Consider the following 26,572-nt stretch of genomic DNA (forward strand, 5'->3'; position numbering starts at 1 on the left):
CTGTTATATTATTTCAGAATCCATTTAAGACCTCTATTTGGAGCCTTCAAGAGAAGACAATCTTACAGTCTTGGATAGCACATCTAGAGTGTGTTTTAATACTTTGTCTTCGGCAATCCTTGAGGGCAGATCCAAGAATATTCCAGGGTCACTGAGATTAGGTCACATGGATCAGGTACGGGTAGGCCTTGACTTACAACCATTCATTTGGTGATTGTTCAAAGTTACAGTGGCACTGTAAAAAGTGATTTATAACTAATTTTCACACTTAGGACTGTTGCAGCATCCCCATGGTCATGTGATCAAAATTCAAATGCTTGGCAACTGGCTCGTATTTTTGATGGTTGCAATGTACTGGGGCCATGTAATCACCTTTTGTAATAGCAATAGCAGTTAGACTTATATACCGCTTCATAGGGCTTTCAGCCCTCTCTAAGCGGTTTACAGAGTCAGCATATTGCCCCCAACAACAATCCGGGTCCTCATTTTACCCACCTCAGAAGGATGGAAGGCTGAGTCAACCCTGAGCCGGTGAGATTTGAACAGCCGAACTGCAGAACTGCAGTCAGCTGAAATAGCCTGCAGTGCTGCATTTAACCACTGCGCCACCTCGGCTCTTTGTAACCTTTTGATAAGCAGTCAGTGGATAGCCAGATTTACTAAACTGTGCTATTAATGGCTGCAGTGATTCACTTAACAACGGTGGCAAGAAAGGTCGAAAAATGGGGCAAAACTCGCTTAACTATTATTTTACTTAGCAATGAAAATTTTGGACACAATTATTGTCATAAATCAAGGACTATCTGTAGTATTGACTTTGTGGAGTATTTTTAAGTTGTTGCCTTTTATTCTGATTGAAGATGACAGCTATTCCAGCTATTTAAAATAATCTTAGTTGCACTGAACAATTTTTATATGGCAGACAGAAATGACAAAGTCACTTCTGTGGCAAAATTTTACTACTTAAAGTAAGAAAAACATTGTGGAAGTGACACCATCACAGGAGAGAACACTTATCTGAAAAGGTAACCACATCATGTAATTGAAGGTAGTCCAGTTTAAATACTGGGCTTAGATCAGAACAGTATTCCCTGATTTCTGGTTTACAGTGATACTTTGGTATTTGTTAATTGGTTCAGGAAGATGTGATGAGTACTAAAACTGACAAGTGCCAAACAAACCATGTGACTTACTACATGGTCCTTTATTTCAGCTGGGAGGGACTTCCTGTCTGCCCCTTTTTCTATGTCAAGTACCTTCCCAGCATGGTTGACTTACTGTTTGCCCTCTGAGACGGTCCCCCTCTTCCTTTTGCAGCAACCTCCCCGTCATGGCCAACTTCCTGTCTGTTCTCCGTGGCTTGAGTTTTTGGACTTTCGTTTCCAGAGTTTCTTGCCATTGGGAATGCAGTCTGAAGACTAGTGAAGTGAAAGTTGGGAAAGTAGTTTATCTTTGCTTTACAGTATTTGTTTTTAAGGACTTCTATCAAATTCCCCAAACCACTTGTTCCTCAATATCAAACTTTAAAGTCTTACTAATAAAGGAAACATATGTAGGTTAGGGTTGAACTGTGGAGTTCTTGGAATCCATAGTGGAATGGAAACTTGGAATCAGACTAATCAGTCATCAACAGGTGTATAGAGATAAACTATATTTAAACACCGTTTAAAAGAGACAGTTAAAAAGCTAAAAAGGAAACAAACAATCTAACAATGCTAACAATCAATACTCAGATAAACTGGGATTAGCACTAGGATAAACACCAGACAAACAAGCAGTATACAATACCCTAATCAAGGACGGATGGACACACAGACATACACACCATTCTGTGAGGAAGATGGGTAGCTTATAAAAACATGATAAAAAAATAAAACTACCAACTAAGATTATCAAACAGCAAGCAATCAAGAAACTATCACACACATAACAACTCCTCTGATAGGACAAGATTTAAAGCGAATCTCACACTCTCTTAACACTGAAGATGTTACTTAGTTGGGTAATGAAATGTTAGCAAGAAAGCAATCAAGCTCAGAGAGTACCAAGGACATTAAAATCTCTGCTATACCACCAAATGCTTATTAGTTGTATTGTTGCATCTTGATGATAATGATAGTAAGAAAAATAATGTGTACAAAAATGAAGAGAGAAAGGTGATTTGTAGTCCTCAAAAGATGGAAAGACTAAAAATGAAGGTTATGAACAAAGCCTGGTTCATGAATCATGAATTATCAGAAAATATAATACTGTATGCTTAATGCATTTTGTGATCTTTTCTTTAAGGGCATGGATTTTTGTTATAGCTATTGTAGGGACTGATTGAATTCACATTGTGATTTGCATCACTCTTTCAGTGTTTATAATTGCACTCTAATAGCATGTAGGATCATGTCAGTAATTTTTAAAAATACTTTCCTTTATTAGAATAAAGGAAGAATAATTTATTAGAATAATGAAGGAAAGCATTAACAAAAATAAAAGTTTATTTTTGCTAATGATATGCTAGAGATTTCTACAAAATGTGGATATAGAAGGGCTTCTGTACTGCACCTTTGTAAAAATAGTAGCCTATTTTTCAGTGCAGATCTATGTGTTATTACTATATGCTGTGTATCTATTGTGTTACACTGATGCCTGCAGGAAGAAAAGTATCAATTCTTACACTTTCTTTGTTGGTTGCTTGGAAGAAATTTTCATATATTGCAAATGAACAGGTAGTAGCTAATTACAGTCTTGCTAAAAATGAAATGATTGCAGTTCTGATGAAGGATTACATACTTCTCTGACATTATTCAGTATAGATATAATCTGGGTATTATCCTCTATATTTAATAGTGTAGGTTTAATTGATCCATTGAAAGCACTTCAACAACTCATCAGATATAAACAATAATCTTGTTACAATAAGACTATTGTTTATACTTGTGGCATTGTTGAAGTGCTTAGAGTGGATAATTTATGTCTGTTGAATGCACATAAGCTTTTGTATATTGCAATACACTTTATCACTATAGTGCTTAGAAAGGAGTGTTATATATATTTTGCCCCAAAGTTATTGAATTAGCCTCAGTTACTGAGTGGAGACTGTAACTTGTAGCAAGAATATTGTTTTTCAATTGACTTTAAAAGCTATAAAATCTTTCAAAATTTCCAAAGCATATTTGAGATAAAAACTTAATTGGTGCATTGTAGAATAAAATATCAGAATGAACTACACAGTTTTAGGATATTACCTAGTAAATTTTCCAACCTTTTCCATTACACTAGAAATACTTACATCATGTTTACATTGCTGATAGTCTGGTCAGCAGTTTTCACTCTGAATGGTATGTTAAACTATTCAATCTGTCATATGCAGGCAAGTAGCAGAATTTTAGTACTGAAAACAAACTTCAGCAAAGGAATTTAATATTTCTACATTTTTATTATTTAATGTAAACATGTTTATTAGTTAGTCATTGTTCAGATTGACTGATGTAAGCTTCGGAATACTATATTGTAAATATGAAACAAATTCATACTGATCCATTATTAAGCATTTAACAAACACACTTGAAGGGCTGTCACATGGAAGACGGTCTAGATTTACTCTATAGCATCTGAGGGCAAGAGAAGAAACTGTGGGTGGAAGTTTGTCAGAGGGAGATTCAACCTTGAAATAAGGAGGAATTTCCTAACAGTGAGAATGGTTAATCAATAGAACAGCTTGCCTCCTGGTGGATACTCCATCACTGGAGGTTTTCAAGAAAGGATTGGACAACCATTTTCTGGTATAAGGACTCATGCCTTGGGGAAGGGGTTAGACTTAGAATACTTCCAAGGTACTGTCCATATGATTCTATGTTCAAAGGCACTCTGGATTTTTAAATATAACCAATTTTCTTTGTTAAATTCCATTTTAACTACCGGTATATATATATTTATTAAAATTAGGAATTTGGGGTACAATAATATTTTAATTTTACATAGAGAATGGGAAAAAATAAATATTAGATTTTGCTAAAACAAATTCCTCATTTGCAGTAGAAACAATTATTTTTCTTTCTCAACCACTTTTTTAAATGGCACCTATATTCAGGCTTTAGTAATCTGTTAGGTTTTTCTTACATTTAATTATTTGATCGCTTTACCAAACCTGGTGATTTATAAGCTGTCTGTACTGTTGACATCAATAAAAGAATACAGAGATTAGTCATTTAAATATATTTCCTACTGGTATAATTGCATTTTTATAATGCTGCATATCCTTCTAACACTGTCTTGTAATTACAAAAACTATAATTTGATAAAAAAGCAGTTATCTTTTAACATGTTAAAGGCTTAATGGTTTCAATACTTTAACATGATCATAGCTTAAAGAATATCACTCTTACAAAGAATAATTCTCCATCAAGTTGAAGTTTGTAATATAAAACGTTTTTTAGTTCAAACAAAATTTCCAAATATCAATGGTGACCAAGTCAAGAAGTAAAGAGAGGTTGGGGAAAATCCAAAACCGCTTAAAGGTTTGTTTATAAATATGAAATCATGCTTTGCTATGTCTTATTATGATATTTGTTGTACACTTTACAACAAATACAAAGCTTATACAATTGTATATTCTCTATATAAAATTTACAGTGATTTAAGACTGCCCCTTCTTGTAATTTGAATTCTGATTTATATCATAATTTGTTTTTATTATAAAATTCATATAAATTGAAAAATTCAACTATTTATATTATAGATGTAAAGTCAGTTATATTGTGTTAATACTGATGCTAAACCATTGTCTTCATTTGTAGCATTCGTCATGATCTGCAAAAATTAAAATACTAGAGTCACCACTGTTTATTATGGAAAGCCCTAGCTGCTTTTTCATAAGCTATATAGAACAAGCAGATAAAAAATTAAGAAGTTGTAGTTTATATGTTAAAAATTATATAGAGAGAAACAAATTATTTTCCGGTAGAATTGCAGGAGGGGCTACTTGTGGGTATTCTCAAAGCCTGATTGGTCCAAAGACTGAGGGAAATTTCTTTAATATTCCACCATTCCCTGTTGGCTCCCAGTTTCCTCTCAGTCTTTAGTCCAAGCACTGTTTTGGCTCCTTGCAGGAAACAGTTGGATTAGCATTATTTCTGTTTAATTTGGCAAATTGGTCTTCTACTCAAAATTACAAATTTATTTCTGCTGGTCTCAGAGACTGGGCAATCCGTCTTGCAGAGAGGAGAGCCGCTTCGGCATTTTCCCTCCTACCTTCAGGCCCTGGGTGAGCGGGGGTGATAGGCTCTCTTCAGACAGCTTCTTGGGAGCAGCAGCGAAGCCAAAGCAGCGAGAGGCAGCAAGGTCATCGGTGTGTCTCCTTTGCAGCTTGTGAAATGAGCCGTGGCTTTAAAATATTGGCGCAGCTTGTATTGCAGCCACAAATCGAGGCCCACGGGCCACCCAGGTAGCAGCAGTTGGAGCTCCCGAGGACCAGAACACCATTAGGCATACTGGGGGGCTGATTCCATCTCAATGCTACAGGTCTGCATTGTGGCCATTAATCGAGGCGAGCAGGCCCTCAGGCAACAGCCGCTGGTGCTCCAGAGAGCCTCAACTCCGGTGGGCATTTTCATGTGGCCTTCTTTATCTTTCGTCGACATGTGAGTGGTCCATGGCCGCGGCCAAGGCCAATGCACTCCCCGGAGGCACAGGGCGACCCCAGTGTGGGGGAGAAGGACAGGCCCAGGACTAGGGTGGCGGCCTCCAAGCCCTCTGCCACCCAGTGCCCCTCTTGAGCCACAGTGAGGGATAAACTTAGGCAGCAACAGGCATTAGAAAAGACAATTGCCAGGGCTGAGCAGCAGGCCCAAAAGACAAGGCCCAGCTCCTCCAGCAGATCCAGGTCGCCCATCCGGCCTAGCTCTCTGCAATCCGTCTCTCCTCCCAGGGGTTTCAGTCCGTCTTCTCCCTCTGTTTCCCCTGCTAGACCATCTTGATACTGATTTATTATTATATATAACATTTTTCTCTGCATGTTTTATTTTTTTTTAAAAATTGTCCCTTTTTCTAGTAAACTGATGTAATCATCTTTCAGATTTAGTTGTGTGACAGCATAAGAAACAAAAATGTGCTTTATGTTGCCCATCTTGCATCTTATTTCCTTACAGTCTTTTCTTTTAGCTAATACACAGCTTTTTCTCCTACCCCTTTTTTCTTTTCCTCTATGGTAATTGTTTAATAATCTCATTTCCCACATATGGGACAATTATTAAATGACAAGTTAAGCATTGCTTATTTTATTGTTCAGTTATGAATGAAATAAATGCTTGTTGGGTCTGAGTATCCCAGAGAAAATTCAGTGAAAATTATTATTGTTGCAATTAATAAATATGAAAAATTTAATTGCAATATTAATATTTTAAATCTGATCCTTCTTAGTTAAGCAGTTGACATGATTTTGAATGAAATGTTTGTTTATATACTACACCCATTAGATTTCAGGGAAAAAAACCTGAACCATAAAAATGTAATACTGCTGTGCAACAGTGAAAAATTAAAATGAAAACAAATGTTCAGGAAAGAAAAAAAACACAGAGAATATTAATATGGAGGTTTCATATAATTAAAATAACTTTTATGTATATATTATTTATAGCATAAGGCCATATTTTGTTTTTCAAATTTATATCTTGTTTTATTATCTAAATCAAACAACTCTGATATATTTCTGATAAGAGATCCTAATTTCAAACTGTGTTATAAAACAAACTTGAATTAATACCTTTTTTATAAATACAATTTAGTGAACCTAGAAAACTGGCTTTTTCTTGGTTTCATTATGTGTTTCCTCCCATCTCATCAAATCTGAAAGATCCAAAATAAGAGACTCTAGAAATATATTCATAATTCCAAAAGAGGAATTCCTTGTGCTATTTGACAGAAAAGGCCCTAATTTAGTAATGACATCTGTCCCCTATTCTCACATAACATAGTAAGAAAACTTCCAAAACAAGAGGTTTTTTTTTGTTATTGTGCATAAGATAATTGAAATATAGCCCATATTTAATCATAAATATGGGCTACATTATTCAAACAATGTTGTGCAATGTACTTTTGGAATTTGGGAGTGTTAATTACATTTTGTAGAAAGAAGAAAATGCAGGGATACAAAACAATCTAACTCTGCTCCTTCTATTTGCAATGCACATTATAGTTTCAGCAATACTACAGAATAGTTATATTATATCTAGCAACATATGATGCACCAGGTTGGTATATGTTGCAAAGGATGAGCCACTTTTGTGATAATGTTGCTATGGCAACTACCTTCTGAGAGCTGCTTCAAGGTCACTCATAGCCCAGTGTGCTTGGATTTTAAGGAAAATACAAATGCATAATATGTAAGGATGTTTGCATTTTATTCCTTTTCATGTTAAATAATGTATTGTGAAGTATGTGAATAAACGTACAATTATTTACATTAGTAAGATTTAATAACATTTTTAAATATTATGTATCATAGACACAGTAGATGGGGAAAGTAATAATTCCACAACTACCAGTATTTTCTGAATATTACTTATATTACAAAAGAACAAAAAAGGAGTTCAAATATGTGTTATCTCTGAACAGTTTATTTGTTTTTATTTATTCATCAAGTTTACATGCCATCCATATCACCAAAAGTAACACTGGGATATATAGTTTTATATTTATAGTTTTTTTTTTAAAAAAAGAACTGTTAAAATGGGTTCTGTTGTAATATTACTTACCGTATATACTCGAGTATAAGCCGACCCGAATATAAGCCGAGGCACCCAATTTTACCCCAAAAAAGCTGGAAAAGTTATTGACTCGAGTATAAGCCTAGGGTGGGAAATGCAGCAGATACCGGTAAATTTCAAAAATAAAAAATCAGTGTTATTTGAAACTCAAAGTTATGTTTATTCAAGGGACCCGCTTAATTAAAGTGTTCTATAATATCAGTATGACTTATAATACTGCAAGTCTGCAATATTAAAATACTTGTATAGGGGATCCCCGGGATCCCACGAAGAGACCACTGAACCAGATTAGGGAGTGTGCCCAAACAGGAGTCAGGGAACCTGAGAAAGATTCCGAAGTGGCATCTGTGAATAGGCCCAGGTGGGAAAAAGGTGCCCAGAACATCCAAGGAGTTTGGATTATTCTTTATAGTATATCCATCCATGTCTGTCTCTGTCTCTGTCTCTCTCTGTGTATGTATGTGTGTATGCGTGTATGTGTATATATCCTCTATCTATCTATCATCTATCTATCTATTTATCTATTTATCCATCCATCCATCCATCCATCCCTCTCTATCTATCAATCACCTATCCACCATCTATCTATCTATTCTAGCTGGCTGGGCAATTTGGGGAGTTGAAGTCCAAAAGTGTTAAAGTTGCTGAGATTGAGAAATGAGGACGAAACAAAAGGGAAGAGAATGAAACCAGGTCGTAGAGAGAGATTGCAAAATGAAAGGGCAACTTCTCTTTTTATTTCCTTCCACCCCCACCACCCCCACCGTGCCTCTCTGGCAATTGGCTGCCCAGGAGGTGGGGAGGGGAAGATGTTTCACAGACAGCTGCCACCCGCCCATCTCTCTCTCTCTCTCTCTCTCTCTCTCTCTCTCTCTCTCTCTCTCTCTCTCTCCCCCCCCCCCGCCTCCCCATCTGACCTCGGCTGCTCCACGGCGGAGACCCCAGAAGGCAAGCAAAAAAAAAAAAAAGGGCTCAGGAGTGGGGGAAGAAAACAAACCCCATCACGTTCCTATCTGTGAAAGTTCCCCGCTCTCTTCCTTGGCAGCCAATTGCCAGAGAGGCAGTGTGTGTACGTGTGTGTGTGGGGGGGGGGGTTGGCAGCCCGCGGCGCACCTAGTCCGCTGTGTAACGCGCTGCCACCCGCCCAGCGCTCGCTCTCGCTCTCTCTCCGCCTCCCCATCTGATCTTGGCTGCTCCACGGCGGAGACCCCAGAAGGCAAGCAAAAAAAAAAAAAGGGCTCAGGAGTGGGGGAAGAAAACAAACCCCATCACGTTCCTATCTGTGAAAGCTCCCCGCTCCCTTCCTGGGCAGCCAATTGCCAGAGAGGCAGTGTGTGTACGTGTGTGTGTGGGGGGGGGGTGGCAGCCCGCAGCGCGCCTAGTCCGCTGTGTAACGCGCTGCCACCTGCCCAGCGCTCGCTCTCGCTCTCTCTCCCCCCCCTCCAATCTCCCGCTTCTGCTTCGACCGGCCAGCAACTTGTCCCCGTTTGCCCGGGGACTGGCCTCTGATTGGCTGGCGGGGAGAAAGCCTCGCCAGGGAAGGAGGCGAGGACTCCGCGGTGACGTCATGGGGACAGCGCCCCCAGGTAGCGGCTAACTGAACGCGCTCCGTCTCCACGGGCTACCAAGGCGGCCGGGCGGGGTGGGAGTTGGGTTTGGACCGGAGAGGCAGCTCTCGGGTTCGAGTCCCGGGGTTGATCTCAGGCTGCGCGTGTGGGTGAAGAGGCAGCAGGGATCAGAGGTTTCTTCTCGGCGGGGCTGGCGGTGGCCAGCGATGGCAGGCTAGAATCCCCTCTCCAAGGGATCCCCGTGCAAAAAATGCGGGGAGCGGCAGCGAAGCCCCGGGGCTGTTTCTGCTCCGTCCGCTGGACTGTGGGGCTTGGAAGGGTTTGTGAAGAGCGGCGGGGTTGGCGGTGGCCAGCGATGGCAGGCTAGAATCCCCTCTCCAAGGGATCCCCGTGCAGAAAATGCGGGGAGCGGCAGCGAAGCCCCGGGGCTGTTTCTGCTCTGTCCGCTGGACTGTGGGGCTTGGAAGGGTTTGTGAAGAGCGGCGGGGTTGGCGGTGGCCAGCGATGGCAGGCTAGAATCCCCTCTCCAAGGGATCCCCGTGCAGAAAATGCGGGGAGCGGCAGCGAAGCCCCGGGGCTGTTTCTGCTCCGTCCGCTGGACTGTGGGGCTTGGAAGGGTTTGTGAAGAGCGGCGGGGTTGGCGGTGGCCAGCGATGGCAGGCTAGAATCCCCTCTCCAAGGGATCCCCGTGCAGAAAATGCGGGGAGCGGCAGCGAAGCCCCGGGGCTGTTTCTGCTCCGTCCGCTGGACTGTGGGGCTTGGAAGGGAGCGGGAAGAGCGGCGGGGCTGGCGGTGGCTGGCGATGGCAGGCTGGTTCGCCTCCTCCTCCTCCAACAGGCAACAGCACTACCGGATCCAGTTGTAGACTCGAGTATAAGCCGAGGCGGCTTTTTTCAGCCCAAAAAGTGGGCTGAAAAACTCGGCTTATACTCGAGTATATACGGTAAAACATAGGCAGCTATATATCAAAATTAAGTTTGCAATACATTGTTTTAATTGTAATCAAATATAAAAAATAGCAATTAAAATATTTCAACCATTGCAGTTAATTGTCAGCCCAACTAGGTAGACTAATCCAGGAAATTCCTCAGGAAACTAGCAATAGCAATAGCACTTAAACTTACATACCACTTCACAGTCCTTTACAGTCCTCTCTGAGAGGTTTACACTGTCAGCATATTGCCCCCAACAATCTGGGTCCCCATTTTACAGACCTTGAAAGGATAGAAAGCTGAATCAACCTTGAGTCGGTCAGAATCGAACTCCTGGCAGTGAGCAGTGAGTTAGACTGTAATAGTGTATTCTAATCACCGTGCCACCATGGCACTAGAAGTATTGAAATTGGCTATAATAACAGAATTTTGCAACTCTAGTTATGCTGAATACCCTTTCCCCTCAAATTCCAATTAATTATTGAGACAACTGGCTAAGTGTCTTTTGAATAATATCTTATTTCCCTGGGTTAAGACAATGTTTTAGTCTTCTTTGTCTTGGTAACAACAGTTCTTGCATATTTCCATCAATGTCATCTTCTTTAATCTACACAAGGGAGTAAACTGGTACAGATGATTTGATGAAGCTCATTGCTCATAATTGCAGCTTTCCTCTGGATCTCATGAAATGTGAAACATCTATAATTACTCAAATGTGTAGCAACTTCAAGGTCCTCTCATGGCCTTCTGAACAAAGCACCTGTGGAGTTTCTGATAGTCTATCTCATTCTTAGAACTGCTATTTGTTGCATAATTATATGTCTTGGAGCCTCCATTGATACAGAAGCTGATATAAATGAATGGCAATGATGTTGACAGGATTTGTTTTAGAAGTCAAGGCAAACAATTCAGTATTTCAGCCATGGTTTAGAAGGCTGAGAAACTAAATCTTACAAAGCCTAGAAAAAAAATCAGTTTCTGAGAAATCAAGCCACACGTTGATGAAACATGCTGGTTCAGAAGTTGTTTGGCTTGTGTCTGTTTTCAGACAAAAGCTGTTATTATAGAAGATCTTTGCCTCTACCAGCATGCCTCCTGTGCTGACTGGAGCTGATTGCAAAAACTGTGCTAATTAGGAATAATACTCTGTTTCTGAGCAGATAATTACTCTTTAGTAGACCAATATGCTGAAGGCATTTTTCTGAGTATTTTATTTATTTATTTAGATATAAATGACATCCACTTATTTAGAAATTTCTATAGCTGCCCATCTCAAAGGTGGCTCTGGATGGTGAATAATCAACAATTAAAAATATAGTTACAAAGTAATAAAAAAATACATTTCGGGCAGATAATAGTTTGATAACTATTTCAGTTTTAATAGCTAACTAGTGTGTTGTAATTTTCTTTTCTAGGTAAAGATGGTGTGTGAATGTTACTGACAAGAATACATTTCCAAGTAAGTGTTCAGTATAATAAAGTTAGAACATATTTGATTATGGACAGAGCATTCTTTCAGAGTTGCCTGAACCTCACTCAGAGTCAGGTAAACTACGAGATGAGTGGCAAATAAATTTGATAAATAAATAAATCCCAGTTAGTGTTGTAGAAACTTAAGTGTAGGTTGTCCAGTATTTCATGGTCCTATCAGCTAATTCAAGCCATTACTATTCTACTCTTCTATTCCACCAGAAAGGTAGCATTAACAGAAGAGAAAACACTTATATTAGGTAAGGAGTCTAGAAACAGAGGCTCTAAAATGTTCTCTGACTCAAACTTTCCTTGAATCACTTTATTTTAGGACCCACTGCCACAGAAAACATCACCAATAGATCTGTCTATGGAAACATTTGTATGTGTGCTGTAGTGGTGGGTTTTTTTTAGAACCTCTTCTGTAGGTGTGGCCTGCTTTGTGGGAGTGGCTTGCCAGCCATGTGACTGGGTAGGAGTGGCTTGCCAGCCATGTGACTGGGTGGTCGTGGCCAACTTGTAAAATGTGGTGAAACTCACTTAACGCTCTTCCTTAGCAACCAAAATGTTGGCTCAGAAACTCTGGCATTTGAAGCACGCAAGTTTTAAAGCTGTCAAGTTACAAGACCTTTGCACCTCTAACCCTTTAGAAAAAAACCCCCAGGGGGGTTCAAACTTGACAGCTTTAAGACTTGTGGACGTCAACTCCCAGAATTCCTCCTCTCACTCTTCATCTTGATGATGTGGACGAGTGGGGGGAGGGAGCTGGAACTGGTTCTAAACGGCACTGTAGATTTGTGGAACTTCTTCTATAGAAGGGGTTAGAACTGGCAGGAACCCACCCCTGGTGTGCTGGAAGTATTATGTTTGTCTAGCCTTTTCTACTATTTTTCAGTCACTGGATCTGAGATTGGGAAATTATTTATACTAAATAGTCAATGAAAGTATAGGAAATAGTCACTTTTGCACAAAGATTAAAAGTTCTATTTATGTTTCCTTTTTTTCTTACTTCACATGTTTAATCTTTTTACAGTAAGAGAAGTCTTGGTTTCCTGTTACAGTTCCATGGAACTTTAGTTTAATGTTGTATTTTTGTTTCAAGCACTACTTATGATTTGTGACTTGTCAACAGTGCATGGGAGTTACAAGTCCTCCCGCCATATTCTATGCTCTTAAATTTCTGATGTGTACATCTTGCAACGTTAGAATAATTTCCTTGATTTATACCCCAATTTGGCAAGAGTGCCAAAATGTGCTTGCTGTGATCTGAAAAGAAACCCTTTAATATTGTTTCTTGGATCCATAACAATACTTTTAATATAGAAATAAGCCAAATGGTGTCTAGAAAACGCCTTTGAAATGTGCACAAACTTTTTACTATACTATTTCTTTTTATGTTGAATTTAAAGGAAATTCAGACCAGTAATTTTATAGGCTTATAATATAATCCCATGCATACATGCTCAGTGTAAATGTGATAAGAAATAGCAGTGGTTAAAATTCAGTGGAATATTTTCCTGGCCACTGGGAATATGATTTCAACCTTAGACTCTTGTCTTAAAAAATTCATTGTCATTGCTAGTATTTCTCTGATCTGGAGAAAGAACAATCTCCCTCAACAAACAAACAACACAACCATCCCCAACAACTGTGCTGGTGTATACATTCAGAAACATACTGAATATTTTATTCCTTCCATTATCCTAGCTATCAGAAAGTGTTTTATTTAATGTTGCTGAATAGGTGTTAAGAACTGCCATCATGCACACCCTTCCCCCAGTCTTAAAGTACTATACAGAGAAGCCTGGCTTGTTTGCAGCCACAGTGCTGCATATCTTTCAGGAAGTGACCTTGACTTGTATTAATCAAATTCAGAACACACAGAAAAGCTGTTTGGTAACATGCCAATTTGATATAAAACAACATTATGTTTTCATTCAAAATGGGGTACCAAGGAGGAAAAAAAACTTGAGGTACTTTTAAAAGAGCTGTAAGGATCCTAAACAAGGGTTAAATCTAAAATTAACTCATTTCTTAAAATATAAATAATAAAGAAATAATGTAACATTTATTTGATTATAAATTCAGCATATCATTTATCTAATTAGCTGATTTGTATGTTATGTACAAGGAACTCATGCCACTAAATGATCAGCCACCTAGAAGCTTCCTAGATTGTTTATTCTAAGTCAGAATTCTGAATGCATATCAGTGGCTTTAATACATATGACAATAATTTTTATATCATGTTGACAAATTCCCATAATCTGGACTCTGCAATAAATCACAAATCTCCTGACGTTTCATGGCTTGGACAACTTTTCTGCTGGACTTGATGGAAGAGTCATAACTATAACTTAGTTAGGTCAGGATCTTTATTGTAGACAATAATGAAGAATGGAAGAATGAATAATACAATAACCCATTGCTCATTGTTATCATAGTCTTGGGGTTTTAACTTGTGGCTTTTTCTTCTTCTCAACTTTAAAGAATAATGGATCTTTGATGTAATACTCACTTGGTGGCCTTGAAGTTGAGCTGGTGTTGTATGTTTGCATAACAACTGTCTTTGGGTGGGGAATTGGTGGTTCCCATCTCAATACTACAATATGTGCTCATCAATTATTTTGCTTTTGTTGCTTTTTCATTGTTACGAGTATGAAGTGAGATAACATAATTGTGAAGATGATGTAATTTTATGATAATGTGTTTATTTTTAATACTAATGCTCAAATGATATGTGATCACACTTGTTATATTGTTGTGCTATTTTGCTTATCTCTGTACAAGTCTGTTGCCTTACAAAATGTTAGAATTAACCCTTCCAAAAATAATATTGAATAATGTCTTCAAACTATTTTAGTGATCAGTCATTTAAATACCTACATTTTGTAAAACCCTGCATCAGCATAGATTTTTAAGTAAATTGAAGTCTGGGATATTCTGGTGATAAGATATAGTTATAGCTGCCCAGATTCACTGTGAGTGAGTTGGATGGCCATGTAAATTTTCTTAATAAATAATTAAATAATTTGACTTTTATTGCATATTTAATTGGAATTAATTTGCGTGAGACAATGAAATTTACAATTGAAAAAAACAATTGTGAGGAACTTTGTACCCATAGTTTAGCTACCTTGTTTTCTGAATGTGGTGATGACTTATTTCAATCAAGCCAAAAAGAGAATCCTTGCTTTATTATCAAATACTTTCTGGATAATTTCAGAATTCTTAACCTCTTGTTTGGATCACATTGCAACCTAAGAAATAATAAAAGAAAGGAATTTTGGAGCAATATCTCCAGTAGGCTTGAGCCCCCTTCAATGTGCTGGCAGCAAAACAATTTTTGTTTATGAACATATTGTTCAAATATGTTTAAAATAAGGTTTAATAGGCAGAGAATGTATTCAAAGTTTGCAGACTTGTCTCTCTTTTTTCCTCTGTTCAGTCATATTTGATTCTTGGCTACTACCTGAACAAGCCCCTGCAGTTTCCCTCTGAAATCAAAGATTCAGATTTGGTTTGCCATTACCTGCCTCCTAGGGCTGAGAGAAAGTGATGGCCCAAGGTCACCCAACTAGCTAGCATTGTCCCAAGTGAAAATATATTACTATGGACACACTTTTCGTTTTCTTTTTCTGGAACTTTTAGAGTTGATAATTTATTTTAATCCTTCAACTTTAAAAAGCAAGGGTTTAAAATGTCAAGTGCCAAAGCAAGTTTCTTAGACATAGACTGTTCTTGTATGCAAAGTGGATTGTGGTTACTAGTGGTTCCTGGCCTATTTCAACAGACTTTTCAAATAGTCTGTTAAAATGCTTGATGTGACCCATCATAGTTGAGCTATTTGTTCCTTCATATCTGAGCTTATTTTTTAAAAAAATATAAATGAATAGAGACGGGAGTGCTGAAAAAAAAACCTGTATTATTTCTATTTGCAATAATGCAGTTGAATTTCACATAAGCATTAGTCATGCTTAGAAAATAAAAGTGATCATGGCTATAGTCCAGTGCTTTAGGGTTTAGGTATTGCCCTAGATAATAACAGTAATAAAAAAAAATCACAATATCTTTGGTGGCTAGAGTGGGTGTTAGGAAATGAACTCAACAGTTTGATTATTGTCACACAAACATGTGAATATAAAAGTTCCTGCCACACACATGGGACATGCTGTTAGTATTCAAAATTATGGCCAACTAAATTTGCTGAGTTCGATAATGTGTGTATTTGGAAGATAACACTGTTTTAACTAAATCTTTTTGCCATATTCTATAAATTAGTAAACAATGTTTCAGCCACAGAATTCCTGCTCATCATTCTAAATTATATGCATTTTAAAATTATGTTTTTCCAGATTTCATTTTATCCCAAAGCTTTGTTTATTAAAGATTGGATTCATGATTTTTTTAGCAAGAAGGGTTTTTATTTTTGGGAGGGATATTATGGATTATTCTGGAGGGCATTTATGAGTAGCAATTAAACTGTATAGTTATTTGCTGTGTCTGAGTTTCTTTCAAATTAGGCTGTATTGAACAATTTTATCAAATAATAATTGACAAAGTATTGAGCACTAGTATCATGTATAAGGGAAATGTATCCAACATTTGGATAGCAGATTTATTGTTTGTAGCATACCTCCTCAAATGGGCTTATAGTGTTAGGCAATACTTAACTGACAATGACTGATTTCAAAATGCTAAATAGATACAGACTGGGTTAATATTTGGATGACGGACCACCAGGAAGTCCCAGTATTGTAGGTAAGACAGAAGGGTAAAACAATATCCCAGAAAAAGACCATAGTAGATTATTTTCATAATGTTGCCTGAGAAATTATATGGACATGTCCATAAAGTCACCTGGAATCGAGCTTTGACATAAGGAGAGATTAAGATTTTATAAAAACCTATTTATAATTTATATATTTGGAATGCATATCCAATGAGCTCTCAGGATAATCTTTCCCCATGTTGCTATTACTGTAATGATACTGCCTTCTTGCAGGCAGTTCCATGTTAGTGTGAGCTTTTGCATGAGGAAAAGCGATTACACATTGTGGCTGTGTATATGCAGAAGATTTCCTATTGCAGACATACATTGAATTTATGAACATCTGCAGATGCTATTTTTATTAGAGCAATATTGGAGACACAAGGATAGGAGTATCTGGAATATTCACATAATGAATGCTTTGAATGGGACTAAAGCAAGGGTTGCAAGGGGGAGGGAGGAACACTTTGAGAAGGGCCCAAGTATTCAATTCAGAGCTGTATATATGATGTGATGGAAAGAGGTTTTAGAGGTGCTGGATGATTAAGGGAGAAATTTTATAAAATTTAAGAGAAATTGTCTAAAATGCTTTCAAGCTAAAATGAAGAATGCATCTATAGTATTTGGCAATGAAAGCAGCTGGGGATGCAAAATTTTGATGGCATAGGTCTTGTTAAGATTTCACTATTTTGAAAGGTACTGCATTTTTTGGAGTATAAGACGCACCAAGATTTTGAAGAGGCAAATTAAAAAAAAAAAGGTTTTGAACTCTGCAGACCTCCCAAAAATGGCCCATTTTTTGTGAAAATGGGCCTGTTTTTTTGTCAAAAAGGGCATGCCTTTGGGAGGCTTGTAGAGTGCTTCTTGGGGCTGGGGAGGCAAAAATGAGAAAAAACAGCCCGTTTTTCGCTCATTTTTGCCCTCCTTAGGAACAAAAGCTAGGAGCACTCTGGAAGCCTCCTAAAGGCTATGCATGGCCATTTTTGCAAAGGGGGCTGGGTTTCAGGAGGCCAAAAATGTTGTATTCAGTATATAAGACGCACCCAGATTTTCACCCTCTTTTTTGAGGGAAAAAGGTTCATCTTATATTCTGAAAAATACGGTATGAGGAAGAAACCTTTTTGACAGGGAAGAAAAATAAAATGGGTCATTTAATTTTTGCAAAGGAATTCAATTCTTCTATTGGTATAAGATTAATCTGAAGGGGAAATGCAGAGGAATTTTTGGGTGGATAAGAATGCATTGATAAATAATTGCATTCAGTGTTTTCCTGTGTGCTGACAGCATGCTGGCTGTGGAATTTGGAAAGTTTAAGTCCACACATCTTAAAGTTTCCAACTTTGAAAAATTCTGAGCTAACAAAATGACAAGATAGGGGTTTTTACCTTTTTAAATTTCTGGAAGAGAGAAAAAATAGATTGCGGTGGGAAGAGTGAAGGAAAAACCACACTGTCCTGTTTCATCAGTAGCCTATTACTCTGTAGAAGCTTTCAGGGGAAAAGCTTTTTCTTTTAAGCAAAAGTTTACTAAACTTATTGTTGCAGTTTGGAAAAAGGAAACAACATTTATAATTGATAGGTTGTTTTTTTTAAAAAATGAATTTCACTTCAACAAGTCAGGTTCTCAGTGAGTTAATTTTTTTCTTGGTGGCCAGAGGATCTGTCTGCAGTTGCTGTTTTCTCATTGGTTGCTAAAAGGTGAAATTGAAACCACTGTGAACTTTTGAACCCATAGCAATGCTTATGGAAGGCCTTCCCTGCCCAGAGAAAGAGTGGCTTTTTGCTCCTCTTCCTGTATTATTGTTTGATAATGCAGCACTGTGTGCAAACTTTTGGAATGGGGCGAGGAAGGAGAAACACAAGCAAGTAGCCTGCATTATCCAGTAACAGCAAAGTTGGCATTTCCTCTCTGCTTAGCAAAACCAGCAGTTTAAAAATGAATGTCAGCCCAAGAATGAAATTGTTAAACAAATGGGCTGCCAGCTTATAAGGATGACTTTCCCATTCTTTGTTTGGTGACTTAAATCTCTGTGTAGAAATTATAAATGGATGGCGATTGTGGTAGTTAGAAATCCAATAATTTATAGATTTATGGGTGGGCACTTTCATCCTGCATGTTAGTAATGCTAATCTTTTTAGAGATTTTAAGGGCTTTGAAAGTCTGATTTAAAAGTCAGACTGATATGTAGCTAATAAAGATTTTTTTTTTTTGTATATTTTCTTCTACGGAAGAATTAGTCTTGAGATAACTTGTCAAAATTATTTTCTTGGTTACCGTATTTTTCGGAGTATAAGATGCACCTTTTTCCCTCTAAAAAAAGGCTGAAAATCTGGGTGCGTCTTATACACTGAATATAGCATTTTTTGCCTCCTGGAGCCCTGCCCCCTTCACCAAAATGGTCGTGCATAGCCTTATGGAGGCCTTCAGACAGCTCCTGGGGGCTGGGGAGGGCAGAAATGAGCAAAAAATGGGCCATTTTTTGTTCCCCAGCCCCCAGCAGCACTCTATAAGCCTCCATAAAGCTATGCATGCATTTTCTTTGACAAACAAGGCCAGTTTTCGTGAAAAACGGGCCATTTTTTGCTTTTCTTTGCCCCCCCCCCCTGCTAGGAGCACTCTGAAATCCCCCCCAAGGCTATTCATGCCTTTTTAAAAAAAAAAACGGGCCCGTTTTTGCGAAAAACGGGCCGTTTGGGGGAGGTTTGCAAACCTTCCCCCCCCTTTCGGAAAGCTGTTTACTTAAGAGTGATTGATGAGTTTTAGGTGCTACAGGTTGTCAGCAATTTCCTTCTCCAGCACATGGATAAATACACCTGGAAACATCTACCTACCTACCTACCTACCTTCTCTCTCTCTCTCTCTCTCTCTCTCTCTCCCTCTCTCCCTACCTACCTACTGTATTTATCTCTCTCTCTCTATTTCTCTCTCTATCCCTTTAACTACCTACCTACCTAATTACTATCCCTCCCTCCCTCCCTCCCTCTATCTACTTATATACCTATCTACCTACTCTATCTACTGTATTTTTCTCTCTATTTCTCTCTATCCCTCTACCTACCAACCTACCTACTCTCTCTCTCTCCCCCTCCCTCCCTCTATCTACTTATATACCTATCTACCTATTCTCTCTCCCTACCTTTCTACTGTATTTCTCTCTATATATTTTTCTTTCTATCCCTCCATCTACCAACCTACCTCCTCTCCCTCCCTCCCTCCCTCCCTCCCTATCTACTGTATTTTTCTATTTCTCTCTCTCTCTATTTCTCTCCCTCTATCCCTCTACCTATCTACACTCTCTCTCTATCCATACCTACCTACTGTATTACTCTCTCTCTCTCTCTCCCTTTATCTACCTACCTACCTACCTACCTACCTACCTACCTACCTACCTACCTACCTAACTACTCTCTCTCCCTACCTACCTATTGCATTTCTCTCTCTTTCTCTCCCTCTCTATCCCTCTAACTACCTACCTACTTTTTTTAAAAAAATTGCCTCTTCAAAACCTGGGTGCCTCTTATACTCCGGTGCGTCTTATACTCTGAAAAATATGGTAGTTTAAATTATAATTTTGGGGGCAGTGGATTATCTAAACTCACTAGATTGTATTTCCTATGCTATGGACTATGAATCCATAGATTTCAGAGTGTGTGTGTGTGTGTGTGTGTGTGTGTATACATACATGCACACACACGCACACACACACACACACATACATACATACACACACACATACTGATTGTATCCAGAACACACACACACACACGAACAAAGTCAGTTTGTTGCATCCTAAATATGTTTTTATCTAACTCTATCTTAATTGATAAATTCTTCTGCTTTTTCACCAGATTCTGCTGTCATGAGTCCAGGATTGTATTTATTAAGCAATAGTAAATTGGCAACTACTGGTTTTGCTTATTATTTTGGCTCATTACGTATAACATTTGTTAACATTTTTGCAACAAAAAAAATCTCTAAAGCTAGATTCAAACATATATTATTCCGGCATAAAGTTTTTTAAAAATAAATAAATCTATAGGATTATTTTACCCTTAATATTGAGAATACTGTACATAACATCACTTGATATTCTCCTGCATCGATTAACAATTCCCCTAACCATGAATGAAGATCCTTAGCTTAGTATTCTCACTATGTCTTTGGTATGCCAAAATTTCAATTAAATTTAAATTTTGTCATCCAGTTTCTTATCTTGGCCTTAATTCAAAGAAAATATAAGGTAGAAATGTAAAAGCCAAATGTGTTAATTCTAAAATTTAGACAGAACTTGTATAAAATATAGTTGAATACTAGATAACTTTGCAATAATTAAATAATTCTAAAAAACCATAATATTTTGCAATAGCTGTTATATATATATATATTTAAAAACTGTAAAATGATAAGGGTTGTAAGTACAAACTATTAGTGCAATGTTTATCTAAAATTTGGATAGTTGAAGAGGTAGATTCCCCTTAAAACCTACTAAGCACTATTGAAAGAACAATGAAGTTAAAACGACTAATAACAAATGTCCATCTTTCTCTGTTTCTGCAATTTCCCTTGAGGCAATAAAAGCAAATAGGGTTCAAATGATACTTGGTAGCTCCTGTTTGTTCAAATCAGCTATTATGTTTTTATTATTTTCCCTTATTTTCCTCGGATTGTTTTACAATAGGCACATTGTCTGTTTTTCTTTCTCATACAAGATATCTTTGGATTTATACTGTATTTATTTTAGTACAACATATCAGATTTTAAACTGATTTACCGTGCCAGAGATTAAATTAGAAATAAGAAGTCACTGTCAAATGAATATGTGATATGATCATCATTGTAGTGAAATATTTTTATTTTTTGAAATCCAGATTAAATTGGTTTCTGTCATGAGTGGTATGCAATAGTTTTAATAAATGTTAAGATGATTTAAGAATTTCAGCTCAAAGTATATTTTAAAACACTCCTAAATATGGCTCCATTTGCTTGTGCTTGTGCTCACACATGTTCTCTTCTTTCAGAGAGCAGAACCACAAAGCCACAGTTTTGAGTTTAGCAAAAATATACAGAAATATATTTTAGATAAATATTCTCACAACAGACTCTGCCAACTTTGATTAATGTTTGCTATATTCCTGAAATGAAAAACTTCACATATGAAATTATTTCTCATCCTACTCCAATCAAAAATAGCAATTTAATATTAAGTGGAATTTTAGGATTCCTAGTTTTTTGATATCCAAAGATATCATCTTATTTACAATTTTTGAAATTTAACTTTTTCATTGCTGAAAAATTGAGATCTGCCTCTTTCTAGATTCCAGTTCTGCAACAGGAATTCTATATGTTTTTTGTGTTAATCCTGCCAAAATAATTTAACAAATAGAAAACATGTTCCTCTTTATCTGGGACTGCAATTTATTTTTAATGCAAAATCTGCTATGACTTCCTGTTATTTCTAATATTTACACTCAGATTTTTGTGCTTTGAACAGTTGTTCAGTTGGAGCCTCTTTCTCCCATTTTGTCTTTTATTCTAGGATAAAACCGATAGCTGATAGTTCCACAGAAACATTTTAGGGTTTATGAACAAAAAGAATACATTTTATTTAAAAAATGTCTAAAAACACAAGGATTGTTAACAAACAAAACTACATGAAACATTATGATATCAACAAATAGAATAATAAATTTAAATAAATAATAAATACATTGCCACAAAAGATGAGCTGCAAAAAAACTTGCACTGATGTATATTGTTATCTTTAGATACAGTTTGATATAGATGTATTCCTTTTTAAATGAATCATAATGCTTATAGGAGAAGTGTAATTAGTATTTGTATAGGGACCAGCCAGATCTGGATTCAGACTTTGCTCCCAGTTTTTCAACTCAAAATCTGTCTTTATTTTGTCTTCCTGTCATATCTGTCTTTCTCTTAAAATTGTTTTACTGCACTCCAAATGATTAATTGCATGAATAAAGTTGAGTTCAAATCTATCAGAAATAAAAATATTGTTTTAAGAGCTACTATGATCTCATTTTACCTTGAAAATTCCTCTATTTGAAAAAAATCCTTTTGGTACAGGCATTAAAATGAAGGCCTTCTTCAGGCTTTATTTGGTATTAAGTATTTCAGATAGGACCAGTGCTTCTAAGCACTGTTATTTGTTGTTGCAAAGCAACTGTTGTTACTCTCTAAGAAGATTTACTACGCTGATACATTTTCTTGCTTCACAAACAGTCCCAGTATTTGGATGAGATAATTGTGTCAACCATCAAAATGGCTCCTCTCAGTGGCAGAGAAATTAGATCCTTCTTTGTGAACAAGTATTTCAAGACACTGATTAATCTTTGAGTCACATGTTTAACTCCCTAGGCCCTATTTTCAATATCACAGAAACACATAGATAATACAATAATAATACAATAATACAATTGTACTAAAATCTAAATGATTGTCCAATCTTCACCAGAGGGATTGTAATGGGAAAACAAGCACAGAGATATCTAGTCATTATTATGGTTGAATCCTGGCATCAGTGATACTCATATGATACTCACATCAGTGATACTCCAAATTTTTGAGGCTGCTGTATATGTACCAACCTAATTTACACAGTTAGAAACATCATATTCAGGTATTCTTCTGTGACTATTTGTTGCCCTGCAGCCACACTTTGAAAAATGCTGGCTTAAGATAACATTTTTGTGTAAAGGTCCCCTTTGAAAATATTTGGTTTGTTGAATGCCACTATGATTGGCCCTCCATCATAAGGAATAGTATGGATGATCTTAGTCAAAAAATCCTTTAGAGCAACTATTTGGCATTGCATTTTCATGTGCTGTTGCTGACAGATAACAGTACCTTGCTAGTACATTAAAATAGGACATTACACTGGTCAACTTATTTCAAGTCAGTGTGTTCTACATACTAAAGCTTGGCTTACCACTATAACTGCAAACAGCTACCAGTAGTCCAAAAACAGAACAATAAAAATAGAGAAACTGTTCAGCTGCAACACAGTTAAATAATATAATAATGTTCATAATCATGAACCGAATTCTGTAATTTAATTTTGTTCTGTGGGTTTAAGTGAGTAAACTGGTTTCCCGTCCATACTTAATATCTAAGCTTTCTTACTTTTGCTTCTTTTTTTCCTTTCAAAATTACAGTATTTCTCCATAGTGAGGGGGGAGGAGTATCCAGAATGGGTTGACCTTATCCTCTCGTGATTGGTTTGAGTCAGATAAGCTCTTTGGGCTCCGCCCCCTGGAGGTGAGCCTGCCCAGTTTTCTGACTCAAAACGATCGTGAGAAGTTGCTCATTCGAGAGCTCCAGGAATTTACTAGGATCTAAAGGAAAATTCATTTGGACCCGTCGAGTTTTGCCTCCCTGCTTCACTCCTCCTGCAGGATTGGGACTGCCACTAGCCCCCCTGGGGCGGCAGGCTGCCCTGGACACTGAGGACATCCGAAGACTCTCAGTGAGGAGCTTGGCCGGGCAGCAGAGGATGGGCAAAAGCCTCTAGCAGGCAGCCCTAACCAGGAGGTCGGGCAAAAGCCTCTAGCAGGCAGCCCTAACAGCTGAGGCTTGTAAGAGCTGGAGATTTGACTCACCCCAATCAAGGGAAAGGTTGCACCTCTCCAGACCTCCAGTAATTTACAAAGGATTAAAGAAAATAAACTTGGACCCAGCGAACCCTGCCTCCCTTCATCGCACACAGCCTCCTCCTGCAATGACCGGATTGCCACAAGCCCTCTGGGGCGGCACGCTGCCCTGGCCATTGAGTGAGGTGGAGTCACTCTGTGAGGACCGTTGCCGGGCAAGCAGGAGAACCGGGCACACATGCCTCCTAGAGGCAGCCCTTGATGAGAGGCTTCTCAGGAGCAGAAGCGCTCCTCCGCTCCCCTCAGCCACGAGGGTTTTTAAAAAGGAAAACCTGTGCTGGCAGCTATCACCAGTGGACAAGGTGAGAGCCGGAAAGGCTCTAAAACAGCTGCGGGAGATGAGCGGCAGCCGCATGGCAAGCCTGCAAAGGCAAAAGCCATTTCCATGTGCTCCAGCAAAGAGGAGCCTTTTGAATTTGGAGCCGGGGGCCATCTTGAAGCCACGTGGTCCAAGATGGCGGCCCCCAGCAGCTCAGGAGGCCGGCAGGACAACAACCACCACTTGAGGAGACCTTACAAAGGTGAGAGACGATCGCAGAGGCATTAGCCAAGAGCGAGGGAGGCAGCAAAGGGCCAAAAGGAGGCCTATCAAGGAGTTAAAGAGGCAGGTGGTGGATCAACCCCCCCCAAGCCTACTTCCTTGTTGAATCACAAAGGCAGCTGCCACAAGGCTTGCAGGAAGAACCACGCCCCCTACCTTTCTGGCTGCCAAGTAACAGGAGAAGGCTTCCTCCATAAGAACATTCTCCTTTAATTAGGAGACAGAGCGGGAGGGGCGAGAGGCTGACCGGCATCCGTAGCAAGCTGTGTTTGTCATGGCTAATTCTTGATTCCCCCTTAAGAAAACTCTCCTTTAATTAGGAGACAGAGCGGGAGGGGCAAGAGACTGATGGGCATCAGTAGCAAGTTGTGTTTGCCATGACTAATTCTTGATTCCCCCTTAAGAAAGCTCTCCTTTAATTAGGAGACAGAGCGGGAGGGGCAAGAGACTGATGGGCATCAGTAGCAAGTTGTGTTTGCCATGACTAATTCTTGATTCCCCCTTAAGAAAGCTCTCCTTTAATTAGGAGACAGAGCGGGAGGGGCAAGAGACTGATGGGCATCAGTAGCAAGCTGTGTTGTCGTGGTTAATTCTTGATTCCCCCTTAAGAAAACTCTCTTTTAATTAGGAGACAGAACGGGAGAGGCGAGAGGCTTACTGGCCCCAGTAGCAAAAACTGTGTTTTGTTTTGTTAATCCCAAGCCGGCAGCCCCCTGCAGCCTGGAAAAACGCAGGGGGGGGGGGAGAATATTCAGCCCAGCTGCTAAAGTGCAGCTCCCAATGGAGCCCCCAATCAGGTTACTGAAGACCTTCCAAGGGTGGGGGTGACTAGGCAAACGGCTAATGCAATACAATACAATACTAGGCAATACAATAGCAGAATGGGAAGGAACCTGCAGGCTTTCTAGCTCAATCCCCTGCCCAGGCAGGATATCCTATACCATCTCAGACAAATGGCTTCCTATGGTTGATTAGGCTGACTCTGTAAACCACCTAGAGAGGGCTGAAAGCCCTATGAAGCGGTATATAAATCTAACTGCTATTGCTATTGTCATTGCCACCCAACAGCTTCTTAAAAACTGTTGGGGCTCTCACAATGTCTGGAGGCAGGCTGTTCCACTGATTAATTGTTCTAACTGTCATGAAATTTCTCCTCAGCTCTAAGTTGCTTCTCTCCTTGTTTAGTTTCCACCCATTGCTTCTTGTTCTGCACTCAAGTGCCTTAGAGGATAGTCAGGCAGCCTCTTCTCTGTGGCAACCCCAGAGATATTGGAACACTGCTATCACGTCTCCCCTAGTCCTTCCTTCCAGTAGACTAGACCTACCCAGTTCCTGCAACCGTTCTTCATAGGCTTTAGTCTCCAGTACCCTGATCCCCTGTTGCCTTCTCTGCACTCTCCTTAAGAGTCTCCACATCTCTTCTACATCATGGGGACCAAACTGAGTGCAGAATTCCAAGTGTGGCCTCCCAAGACCTTAAAAAGTGGGATTAACACTTCATGGGAGCTTGATTCTATTCCTCTGTTTATGATGCCAAAAACTGTGTTGCTCTTCTGGCAGCTGTTGCACACTGCTGACTCACATTAAAGGGGTTGTCCACTAGGACTCCCAAGATCCCCTTCACAGTTACTACTGTGGAGCAAGGTATCCTGTACCTGTGCACTTCACCTTCATTGCCTAAAGGTAGAACCTTACTTCCTTGAATCCCATTTTCCTAGGTAGTGCCCAATGTTCAAGGGTATCAAGATCCTTCTGTAGCTTTAGCCTGTATTCTGAAGTGTTGGCTATTCCGGCCAGCCGGGGGTCATCTGCTAACCTGATGACCCCCCCCCATCAGCCGTTAACAAACAGGGAGCTAACAGTCATTCC

The 26,572-nt window shown here is 38.8% G+C and overlaps 1 protein-coding gene across 2 annotated transcripts in view; it reads left to right on the forward strand.

The window, feature by feature from the left end:
• Window positions 1-26,572, forward strand: part of NCOA3 (nuclear receptor coactivator 3) — a 94,878-nt gene that overhangs the window by 12,009 nt on the left and 56,297 nt on the right. The window contains exon 2 of one of the 2 annotated variants that reach the window (XM_032217920.1): window positions 11,670-11,713. The exons of the other annotated variant lie outside the window; for it this stretch is intronic. The gene's annotated coding sequence lies outside the window, so the exon portion shown is untranslated. The remainder of the gene's footprint in view (window positions 1-11,669; window positions 11,714-26,572) is intronic. 2 annotated transcript variants of the gene reach the window in all.

Source organism: Thamnophis elegans, chromosome 5, assembly GCF_009769535.1.
Source record: "Thamnophis elegans isolate rThaEle1 chromosome 5, rThaEle1.pri, whole genome shotgun sequence".
Classification (NCBI taxonomy): Eukaryota; Metazoa; Chordata; class Lepidosauria; order Squamata; family Colubridae; genus Thamnophis; species Thamnophis elegans.